General features: G+C 37.7%; 1 pseudogene; it reads right to left on the bottom strand.

The window, feature by feature from the left end:
* Positions 1-6,135: 6,135 nt before the first annotated feature.
* On the bottom strand, positions 6,136-7,928 carry LOC115271176 (annotated as a pseudogene).
* Positions 7,929-10,500: the final 2,572 nt, after the last annotated feature.

The following is a 10,500-nucleotide window of genomic DNA, read 5'->3' as shown; positions in this document are numbered from 1 at the left end:
GGAATACCAGTGTCATCATCAAAGGAGCTGATTGCGTGTATTGCTGCAAAGAATTGCTTCAGTTCTCTAGGACACAGATGCCATCATGAAGATCATCATGGGAAATTATCAGCTGCTGAATAGGCCTGTAAAGGCCCATGTTTATTGTCACAACACATTTTGATTCAGTTCCATAAATATACTTATTCATGCATTCCAGTTGCATAAATTGAACTGAGTCATCAGTGGAGCTTGCAGGTATGATTGCATATATGAGTCTTTCAGTCTGGCACCTTGTATAGTACCAAGTTAAAGGCTGGCCCCATTGGAATGTATCTTTTGCATGACATGGTATGATATGGTATGTCTTGAGTGTCTAGATGATTTGAAGGTACATCATTCTCTTCAGCTGAAGCTGTGCTCAGTAATTTTTTTCACCTCTGGGGTGCATCCCACTTTTGGACAATAACTAAGTGAGGTCAAGGTTAGTGAATGTAAAAGACTTTAGTATAGTCAATTTAACTGCTGCTTTATTGACAATTGGATTTCTTGGCTTCAGAATTTTTGGACCTTGGTAGGAAAGTAAGTGAGTCAAGAAGACAGGACGCTCCTTCAAGGAATGGTTCTTTGCTTTTCCAGAGAGCACTTGATCATGGGACTGGTTCTCATTAATAAACTCCTAAGAGCAGAGCATGACTGTATCAGGAAGGGTACCTTTGCCATTTGCTGTATCTTCAAGGAAGTCTAAGTTATCAGCAGCACAAAATATAAACCTATCCTTCCTGTGGTTTCGGAGAATGTATACCCTTCATTCAGTTCCATGTAGCAAAGAACCACATTTATAATTGCAGTCTCCAAGTGGGCTACTCTGTAGTCACTGGAGAACCTAAAGCTGTGCATAAGCTGCTTGAGGATTTTGTTACAGGTTTTGGAATGAAATGATAACCAACAGCCATATGTAGTGGTAGATTACTCACATGTGGCAGAGTTGTAATGTATGTGTTGGAAACCTGCCTTTCACTCAAGCATTCATACATAGTGATTGGCGATAAAATGGCCTCCTTGAGTGCCACCTGCTTACTACCCTATCTGCTGGTGCTGAAATCACTGTGGCCACTAATGCACCACTTAAAGACGTGCAGGTCACATGGTATTATTTTTTCAGGTTTGGCATCAGCTGTGCTCCCACAAACTGAAGGACAAAATGTTTTTCTGTAAAAATTTAGCAGCTGCAAATAGTCTTCATATTACTGTTGACATCAGCACTTTCTTCCGTTTTTGGTAGCACCACACTCTTTTCCCCCCAGCTTTTAGGGATGTGCGCTGTAATTCATTTCTTCAGATAGGATTGCTAAAAAATGTCCATGTTCCCCAGTTCATCTTCAATAAGGGCTTTAACTGCCTTTCTTCTAAGCATTTTTTCTTCTTCAATCCCATTCAAAGCACATTTCTCTGTACTTAGCCTCTGCATCAGCTATCACCACCGCTTTCCCATCCATTAGTGTATCTGCGAGGCAATTTATGAACTCAGCTGAGTCACTGTTTGCAGTAGTATATTGTTGGTGTGGTGCTAGTTGTGACACACAATATCATGTGTTTGTGTCTTTTGGGACAATGCGGGAAGCAGCGTGGGGTGAGGGAGGTGCTGGCCGCCACTTCCTGCAGCCCCCCTTGGCCTGGAATGGTGAACCGCGGCCAGTGGGAGCTGCGATTGGCTGAACCTGCAGAAGCTGCAAGTAAACAAACCATCGCGGCCCACCAGCAGATTTCCCTGATGGGCCGCGTGCCGAAGGTTGCCAATCCCTGAACTAGCCCTTAGAATCACATACATTCCCAGACTATGTCATAGGCTACCTAGTCTTTCCTATGGGTTACCAGTTGTCCATTAATATTCCACGTCATTTTAAGTCAAGTAACGGGAGACATTCTGTCGGTCAGCTAATAAGGTTGGATTAACTGTTTTTTGTTTGTTTTGTGAGGGGAGGAGTTACCTTACGCAAACTTTTGTAGAAATGTTTTAAAAGTGTGAGGGATGTCACCCTACAATTCTCTGTATTTCTTGTTTTTCTCCAGAAGTCAAAATGCCATGAAAATGACTTACCTTGTGCCTTGACTAAAACAAGGGAGTATTGGAAATTGCAACAAATATCACTGGTTATAAAATATTGAAATTATCGGTCTGCTTGGCTGCCTAAACATTTAGAAATTGTTTTACAGGATTATATCTCGAAATACTCTTTGTTCAAGATGATTTTTCCATAACCCTTTGGCACTACACATTTGTACATACAGCAGCACACATTTTTCCTTACAATTCTCCTTCATTTTTGGATGCATTATTAATAGCAAAATATTATAATCTACTCTTTCCCTATGGTATAAACATAAAGATACTGTAGTTTCGTAATTGAATTTTCCATTAAAAAATGTTTCTCTTCCCTATCCCCAAAATAAAATAAACTCTGGTGTGAATATTTATTGAATTTTCAAATAAAATGATGTATTTGTATTTTGCTGATGCTTACCAATATGAATGACTCTGCTTTGTACATTTTCTAGAATAAAGAAAATGTTTTAATGAAAAATAAGTGGCATGAAAGAAGTTAACTACTGATGAGATTAGCTGTGCTCATTGCAGAAAAATGTACTAATCTAAAGCAGCATATTCACAAAGGGTTTGTTTGTTTATGTATTTGCATTTTCTGATGTCTTATTAGTGACTTCAGTGGAAAGCTTCCAAAGGATTAATTGCTTGCTTTTGCACAAGTTCTTTATTTATCATCATTAACAGGCCTGTTTGAAAGAGGTGGGGTTTTTTTATGGTGTAATGTATCATTTACTGAAATTCTCTTTTTGGCAAGCTGACAAAAGTAGTATATTAGATGTTATGCTGTCTAATTACATGGCTTGATTCTAGCAATCATTTCGAATTTGTTAATCTCAATGCAGGAGGACAGAAAAGAAGAATACTGTAGCACAAGTCTTAAAGCTCTTTCCATCATACTATATCTAAGATAGGATAAAATGTCTGGAAAGTCTTATTTTGTAGCGTTCTCTAGACATTTCTGTTGAAATAATTAACTTATTCATTGGAAGGGTTTTTAGCTCGTGTTTGAGAAAAGCTTTTGTTACAGAAAACAAACTTCTCACAGAATGTTCATTGTGAATAACACCACAATGTCATCAATTGTAATATTTTTTTAAAAAAGTTATGCCTAAAGAAAGCTTGACTGTTCAAAACATTGTTTTAGTTATTTAAGATAACTGGTATTTTTTTAATTTATTAACATCCGATTCAATGCATTTAATGGACACATCAGTGCATTTACTATCAAATAATTAAGAATACTATCCATAATTAATATAAAAGCCTAATTGAAAAGCTGTTCATGGAATATCTTGACAGATACTTTTTGCCAAAAATATTGAAAACCCCTGTAAATTAAACCCCATCAATATTGTCAATGTTTGGTCTGTCTCTATTTACCATGTCATAGGAGAGAGAAATTCTCTGCCATCCCCAGTGGTTAGAAAAACGAGGTGCATAAGATAATATATTTTGTTGGACCAACCTCTGTTGTTGAGAGAGACAAACTTTTGAGTCACACAGAGCTCTTCTTCAGGTCTGGGAAAGTAACTCCCAGCATCACAACAAAATGCAAGGTGGAACAGATTGTTTAGCACATATTGAAAGTGACCATTGTAATTTGTAATATACTCCAAATATCAACACATGCAAATACTTATCTTCTTCAGATGATAAATTTAAAAACATATGTTTTCAATCTTCAGACTAAAGTTTTTGCAGGGAAAGCCTAGTCAAGCTGAAGAATTGGAATATATTACAGAAATCAATATGCTAAATATATTACTGGTCTCAAACTTTTGTGAAGTTTATAAAGACCTTAATGGAATGGAATATAAATCAATATAAATGAGAAATTATATGAATGTCAGCCACACTATTGTTACTTTGTGTAATTATATTTTTGATCAAAGAAAAGTATGGTGGGATATAAAATGTCAGCAGATTAATTATTTGTGCAAAGATTTACAAATTAAATGCATTTTAGTGACATATCTAAAACTGTAATATTTGAACAAACTACTCTCAAAGCCCAACTATAGTGCACTGTCTCTCTTAATATTACACTGGTATTCTGTAGGCAGCCTTCCTGGTACCTGCTTTTGACTTATATCTGACACTTTTGGTAGGTCTGTAGTTTTGATGGCGCTGTATATAATAATCCATCACAGGGTACAAGTACAGGAATGTTAAAGTAATTCTTAACATTATCAAGTGGAATCTTGGACTTTTAACACAAACATAAATGCACTTCAGACACTATTGGAACATTTCAGTTAGGTAATGTTTGTACTTTTAGGTAAGAGAACTACAAGAAAGGTCATGCCTGTTTTGAAACCAGACAAATAACTTTTGAAAACAAATCTGTGACCTAAGAACCTCTTAATGTCAACTGGCAAGTGGGTACAGAGGGGTTACAAAAATTTCATGAGCATGTCGTGTACATTCTAGTTTGCTGAAGAATATCATGTGAGGTCTTGTATGAAAGCAGGTGTCATGCTGGTCATCTATATCATTATGAAATGTATGTACATGTACTATGCTGTGAGTTATGTATCTGTACTTGAAAATTATGTTCTTAAGCAAGTAAGGTAAAAACAAATCACAAAAAGGTGACATTCCTTAGACCAGTTCCTCCAGATAGGAGGTAAGAAATATATCTCTGTCAGGATGTAAATTAAGCATTGTAAGCTAACAGAATGGTTGTCCAATTACATATAAATTCAAATGATAATGAGGAGACATGAAGTCAACAGGAAAGGAGCACACGGGGGGAAAAAAACCCCAAGCCATAGGGTTTATCCTGTCCAGGAATAAAGACAATACATTGGGGGGGGGGGGGGGGAGGCGGGTATAAGAAGACATTCTGGTATCCCTTCACTGTGGAAGCAAAGGGACAGCAATTTTTTCTTCTTGGCAAAGGGGTGTCAGTCATGCTTGGTTGAAAACTCTGATGAGAACTTTGGGTAAGATAAAATGTCTTTAGACGAGAGTAACTTGTTAGTTGAGTTGAGTCTCTAGAAAGCGTGTTATGATTTTGTTTTATGTGTAACTATTGGTTTCCAATATTCGTACTCACTATCACTAGAACCTCTTTTCTTTGACAAATATTCTTGTTTTCACTGTAAATAGATGTAACTGCTGGTGTTAAGCAAAGGGGTGGTCCTCAGCTGAATCTTACAAGCTGGGGTGTATACTGTTCTTTTGGGAACAGCAGGCTTGATAGAATGCTCAGTGGAGAAGGCCGGCATGCTACAGGGCATGCTCAGAGAGGACTCGAGGGTTGGTATGTGCCCTTCACTAACCTGTAGAGAGGGAGCAAGGCCTGCAGGGTCCTGGAAGGTGGTGCTTGTGTGCCAGAGACTGATGGATTTAGGGGGCTGATTCACAGTAGGCACATGCCTCATGCTGAAGGGCTGGTGGTAGTGAGGTAGTTCACAACCCTGTAGAGCATCACACAGACATTTAGTAAAAAATGTGGAGTAAAATTGAGTATGTTTCTGAAGTGCATATCTGAACATCCCTTCCATAGACATATTAGTGAAAATAGACCTGTGAAAATCAAAAGCATAGTCCAGTTTAAATGACCAAATGTCCTTTTATTCCTAGGACAGTCTAGTCATTGGAGCCTTAAAACAGAGCAGATGTACGCTGTTTCTTTAAATCTGTAGCGGGAACCCAGACAAAGTGTTCTAGGCAGGAGATTTACAATGAAACAGGGAGTCTGTAATGCAGTGTAATACAGGAAGGGCATAGTTTGAGCAATACTTGCTTAACTCACAGGGGCACTATGAGCGTAACTAATGATCTAGATCATTGGTTCCCAAACTTTTCAGCATCACGCCCCCTTTTTAATTTTCGAGAAACCCTCACGCCTCCCACCTCTCCCTTACCATCATCCAACCCCCTTTTTAACAAATTCAATTTGTAATTTAAAATGAAAAATAAACACAAAAACTGGGTATAATTTTTTTTATTTAAAATTAAAAATAAGCACAAATAGTTTTACTTGGCAAAAAAATTTAATAAATATGTAATTTAAAATAAGAAATAGCATAAACAAAATGAATTTAATGTGAAGGATGCTGCTGCATTTTCTTCACGAGTTGGGAAATCCTAGGTTTGAAAGATGAAAGTGCACAATGCAAATCATTTTCGACATCCAGTTGATTCCTTTGTTTCATTTTTATTATGACTAAACTCGAAAAGCTTTTTTCACAGAGGTACGTCGACGAAAACGGAAGAATAATACCCAGCGCTGCTTCTCCAACTTTTGGGTAAATTGGGAAATATTTTATCCAAAATTCCTCCAGGCTTAAGTTTTCGAAAATATCTTTCACTCTTGAATCATATTTCATTTCGAGTGCTTTTTTCTTGCAATACTTCTGCCAATGAATTGACATCAACATTGAATAGAGTACATGCTAATTTCTGAACGGGGTTACCAGAAAAGTTGTCTGGAAAATAGCGGATGAATTTGTCAGCAAGGCAGTCCAGATGAAACACAATTTTGTTCTTTGCATCCTCTTTACAAAGTTTCAGTGAGTGATGAAAATGTTGGTAAAGACAAAAAATTAGGCATCTGAGCTTGCGTTCGACATTTCCTAAGCTTGATTTTTTCCATAAATGCTTTTATGGCATCGTGTTGCACTATAATGTTTGCAGTGTTGTTTCCTTGCAGCTTCAAATTGAGATTGTTCAAAGATTCAAAAATGTCCAGGAGGTATGCCAGTGAAAGTTGAAACATTTGGTCCGTAAACGAACGATATAACTCTTCTTTTTTCTGTTGCTTGAGGAAAATTTCCACTTTGTTTTCCAGTTAGAATAATCTTGAAAGCATGTTCCCTTTGGAAAGCCATCGTACCTCCGTGTGAAACAAAATAATTTTATGATCCACACCCAAATCCGCGCAAAGAGCTGCAAAAAGTCTCATATTTAAAGTGCTGTTCTTCACAAAATTGACAACTTTGATGGCCAAATTCAACGAGTCCCGTAGGTCATCTGGAAGCGTTTTAGCAGCCAACGCTTGTCTGTGTATGACGCAGTGAGTCGTGATCATGGCTGGATTTTTTTCTTTCACCAATGTCACAAATCCAGAGCGAGAGCCAAGCATCACTGGAGCATCGTCTGTGCATACACCAACCATTTTTTCCACATGAAAGTCCATTTTTTTTTTTTTTTTTTTTTAAGAAAAAGTTGGAAACCGTTTTCATAACATCAGAAGCCTTTGATGTGGTTATCAATTCCTTTGAAAAAAGCAGTTTTTCTTTCACAGTTCCATTGTTAATTAATCGAACGTAGACGAGCAACTGACAGCATTGTGCTAAATCAGTGGTATCGTTGCACTGAACTGCAAAAAAAAGGAGAAGCTTTCACTGCCTCCACAACTTGAAGTTTTAGATCTTTTGCTATGTCGTTGATGTGGCATTTTACAGAATTGTCAGAAAGCAAAATTTCCATTATTTTTTTTCTTGCTTTCGGCACCAAGCACAATATCAGCTGCTTTCAACAAGCAAGGTGTCACAAGTGTTGTTCCTATTATTTGCGCTTTCTTGGCTTTATCGATGAGCAATGACAGTTCATAAGAATCTTCTACCACTTTGGCCGACGCTTGATGAAAAACTCCAGTAGTGTCCAGCTTCATGCGTTTTAAATTTTGAAGTTTAGCAGCAAAAAATTATTTTGGTTTGTCTTTCAAAGCGCTGTGGTTCTTTGTCAAGTATCGCTCAAGATGACTAGGTCTCAAGGCATCATTGCTGAGAACTCCGTGGCATACTACACGTTGAGGATGATCGATCCTGTTTTTTTCCATGACGGTGAAACCAGACTTAATGTAGTCTTCATCGTACTTCCTTTTCTTAATCGCGACCATAATAACAGATATAACTTAGATAATAAAAAACCTATAAAAATAATTTTCCTGATTTGTGAATAATAACGGATGCAAGTTAATTTGAGTTATAGCAAATGTTTATTTACTACTACTATTACGAACGGATGCGTGCTGCCCTATTCCGGCAAGTAGCTGATCTTGTGCGGTGAGTGGTGGAGGTAACCGCTCCCATGATAGAACAGTCTTGAACATTCTCGCGAGTGAGTTAGGAAGTTTTAAAAAGTTCCATCGCTTTCTACATTGTTCTTCGGCCTCCCCACCGACCGAAAGGCAAAAAAAATAAAAAATATTCACATTTTGTGGTATGAAATTTGAAAACATTGCAGTTATATACTTTTATTTATAGTTGTATTTTTATTATTATTGTACTTTGTTATACCTTTATTCTTGTCTACTTATATTCATAATCCAAATCGAGAAGATTGTTAATACTTTATTGTAGTTAAATAATATAGGCCTGTAATTGAACACTTTTATGAATATTTATTATGTATACAGAATGTGTATAATTTATTGTCTGTTGGTCTATTAAATAAATAAATTAAAAAAAAAATTTTTTTACCCTGATGAAAAAAAAAATATCGTTATGAAAATTTCACAGCTTCGTGCCCCCCTTGGAATTTCTTCACGCCCTCCTGGGGGACTTGCCCGCCAGTTTGAAAACCAATAATCTAGATTAACTTGCCCTGGTAAAAGCCAGCTTTTGGCGGTGACATAATTCTTGTGGGAGCGTGGTGCAGAAGCACAAATCACGTACCAACTCCTGCTCTTCCAAAAGCCAACTGGCATGGCTCAGAAAATGGGCTGTGTTATCTTGTGAGAGGGCCAGGTAAACTGGGGTGAGAGGAGCTGATTCAGAGCTTTAATGTTCCCCAGCTGGAGTGTTGCAATCATACAATGGCCAACTTCTGTAGGGGTGAATTCATCTCAAGTACAACGGCCTCTGGAGACACAAGATGTAATTTGCACCCCATCCAAATCAGTGCGTGTAAAGCACTTTGAGATACTTGCATAAATGGTGCTACATATCTAAAGATTAGAGAGGAGTATTAGTATACTAAAATGCTGCTTTACTCAAAAAGTGTGGCTGTGCAAAAGTGTGACTTTCCTACTCAACAGATCTATGCTGTATGTGTTTCTGGCATCTCATGCTCTCACTTCTGTGATTAAAATATGGTTTTCATTCCAGTTAGCACTGTAGAGCCAACACGGTGCAAGTTATGGATTATCACCAGCACAGTTTATTGAGTTTCTGTCAGATATACTTGTGCTTAGATAGTGTGGGGATGGACAGTATAGAAAATCCTAAGAAATGTAGAAATCCTCTAAGAACAATAGGCTTTGCATAGGTTTTTATGGAGATCATAAGCTGAAGACAATGGGACTAAGGGTGTAACAGTCTTTTATTCATGAGATGATGTATGGGGGGGAGGGCGAGAGGGAAGAGTCCAGCCTGATTCTTGTGGGCCAGGCTGAGTTTGCAGGACTGCTAGTTGGGGGCAGAAGGGGATCTTTCATTTCTTAATTGAGTACCTTTAAAGAGAGTCATTATTAAGACACAATAGCCATGGAACCACAGGGTGCTGTTTTTGCATAGTCACATTAAAATCATGCAGGCTTTAACTTTCCAAATTTTGAATGTAATAATTCTATAAGGTAAATTTAATCCTTCAGCTTTCCACAAAGTGAAAACAGCTCATCACTGAGGCCAACTGAACAAACCAAATTAGGAGTTTCAAGTTAGAGAAATTTTAAACTATTGGAATACTTTATATGTTTTTAATAGTTTCTCATTTTCCAAATGTATTGTCTGATCCAATCCTAAACCTCTGTATAGAGTATGTATATCTAAATCTTGCATAAATGCATCATAACTTATTGCTTAGGTTCCGCCCCCCCTACTAAAGGTCAGCACCTGTTTCTTCAAAACCTGTGAACTTCTCCTTCTCATCACTGCAGTTTCATTTATTTATGGGTTGTTGTTTTTTTCATTTATTCTTCCTAACATTTTGGATTTTAGGGGGGAGCGAATGAAGAAACAAAAACACGGTTAAAGTCAGATTATCTAAACCTGCCATTTGACAATACACTGTTCATTGTTGGGTTGCCATATCCATATTTTGAGGATGGAACTTTGTTCTCCAGGTGTCAAGGGCTAGCATAGGGTCCTCTCTGCCAGCTGAGTGCAGCATTGCAGCTGTACGGGGGATCCAGATAAGGAGGGTTAGCAAGCAGGAAAAGGAATCTGCCTTTCTGCAGTTCCTGTGGACCCAACACTGTCCAAGTGAAGATAAGTGACTGAAGATCCTACTCCCAGCCTACAGCTTGTACTGTGCCCTTGTAGGAGGCTGGGGTGGGTGGGTGAATTTCATGTTCCCAGCATAAAGCTTAATTATTCTTGACTTTATGCACATGAAGTGAATTTTACCCTACATGTTGCCTATAAGGAAAATGGATACAAGGGGGAAACATTCATAGTTTTAAGATGCAAAAAGTGCCAGTACTGGCTTCATTAATATGTCCTGTTGGATTGCAAATGAAC

Source organism: Terrapene carolina, unplaced genomic scaffold, assembly GCF_002925995.2.
Source record: "Terrapene carolina triunguis isolate 2854851 unplaced genomic scaffold, T_m_triunguis-2.0 Scaffold68, whole genome shotgun sequence".
NCBI classification, from domain to species: domain Eukaryota; kingdom Metazoa; phylum Chordata; order Testudines; family Emydidae; genus Terrapene; species Terrapene triunguis.
This window is presented reverse-complemented; position numbering and strand designations above follow the sequence as displayed.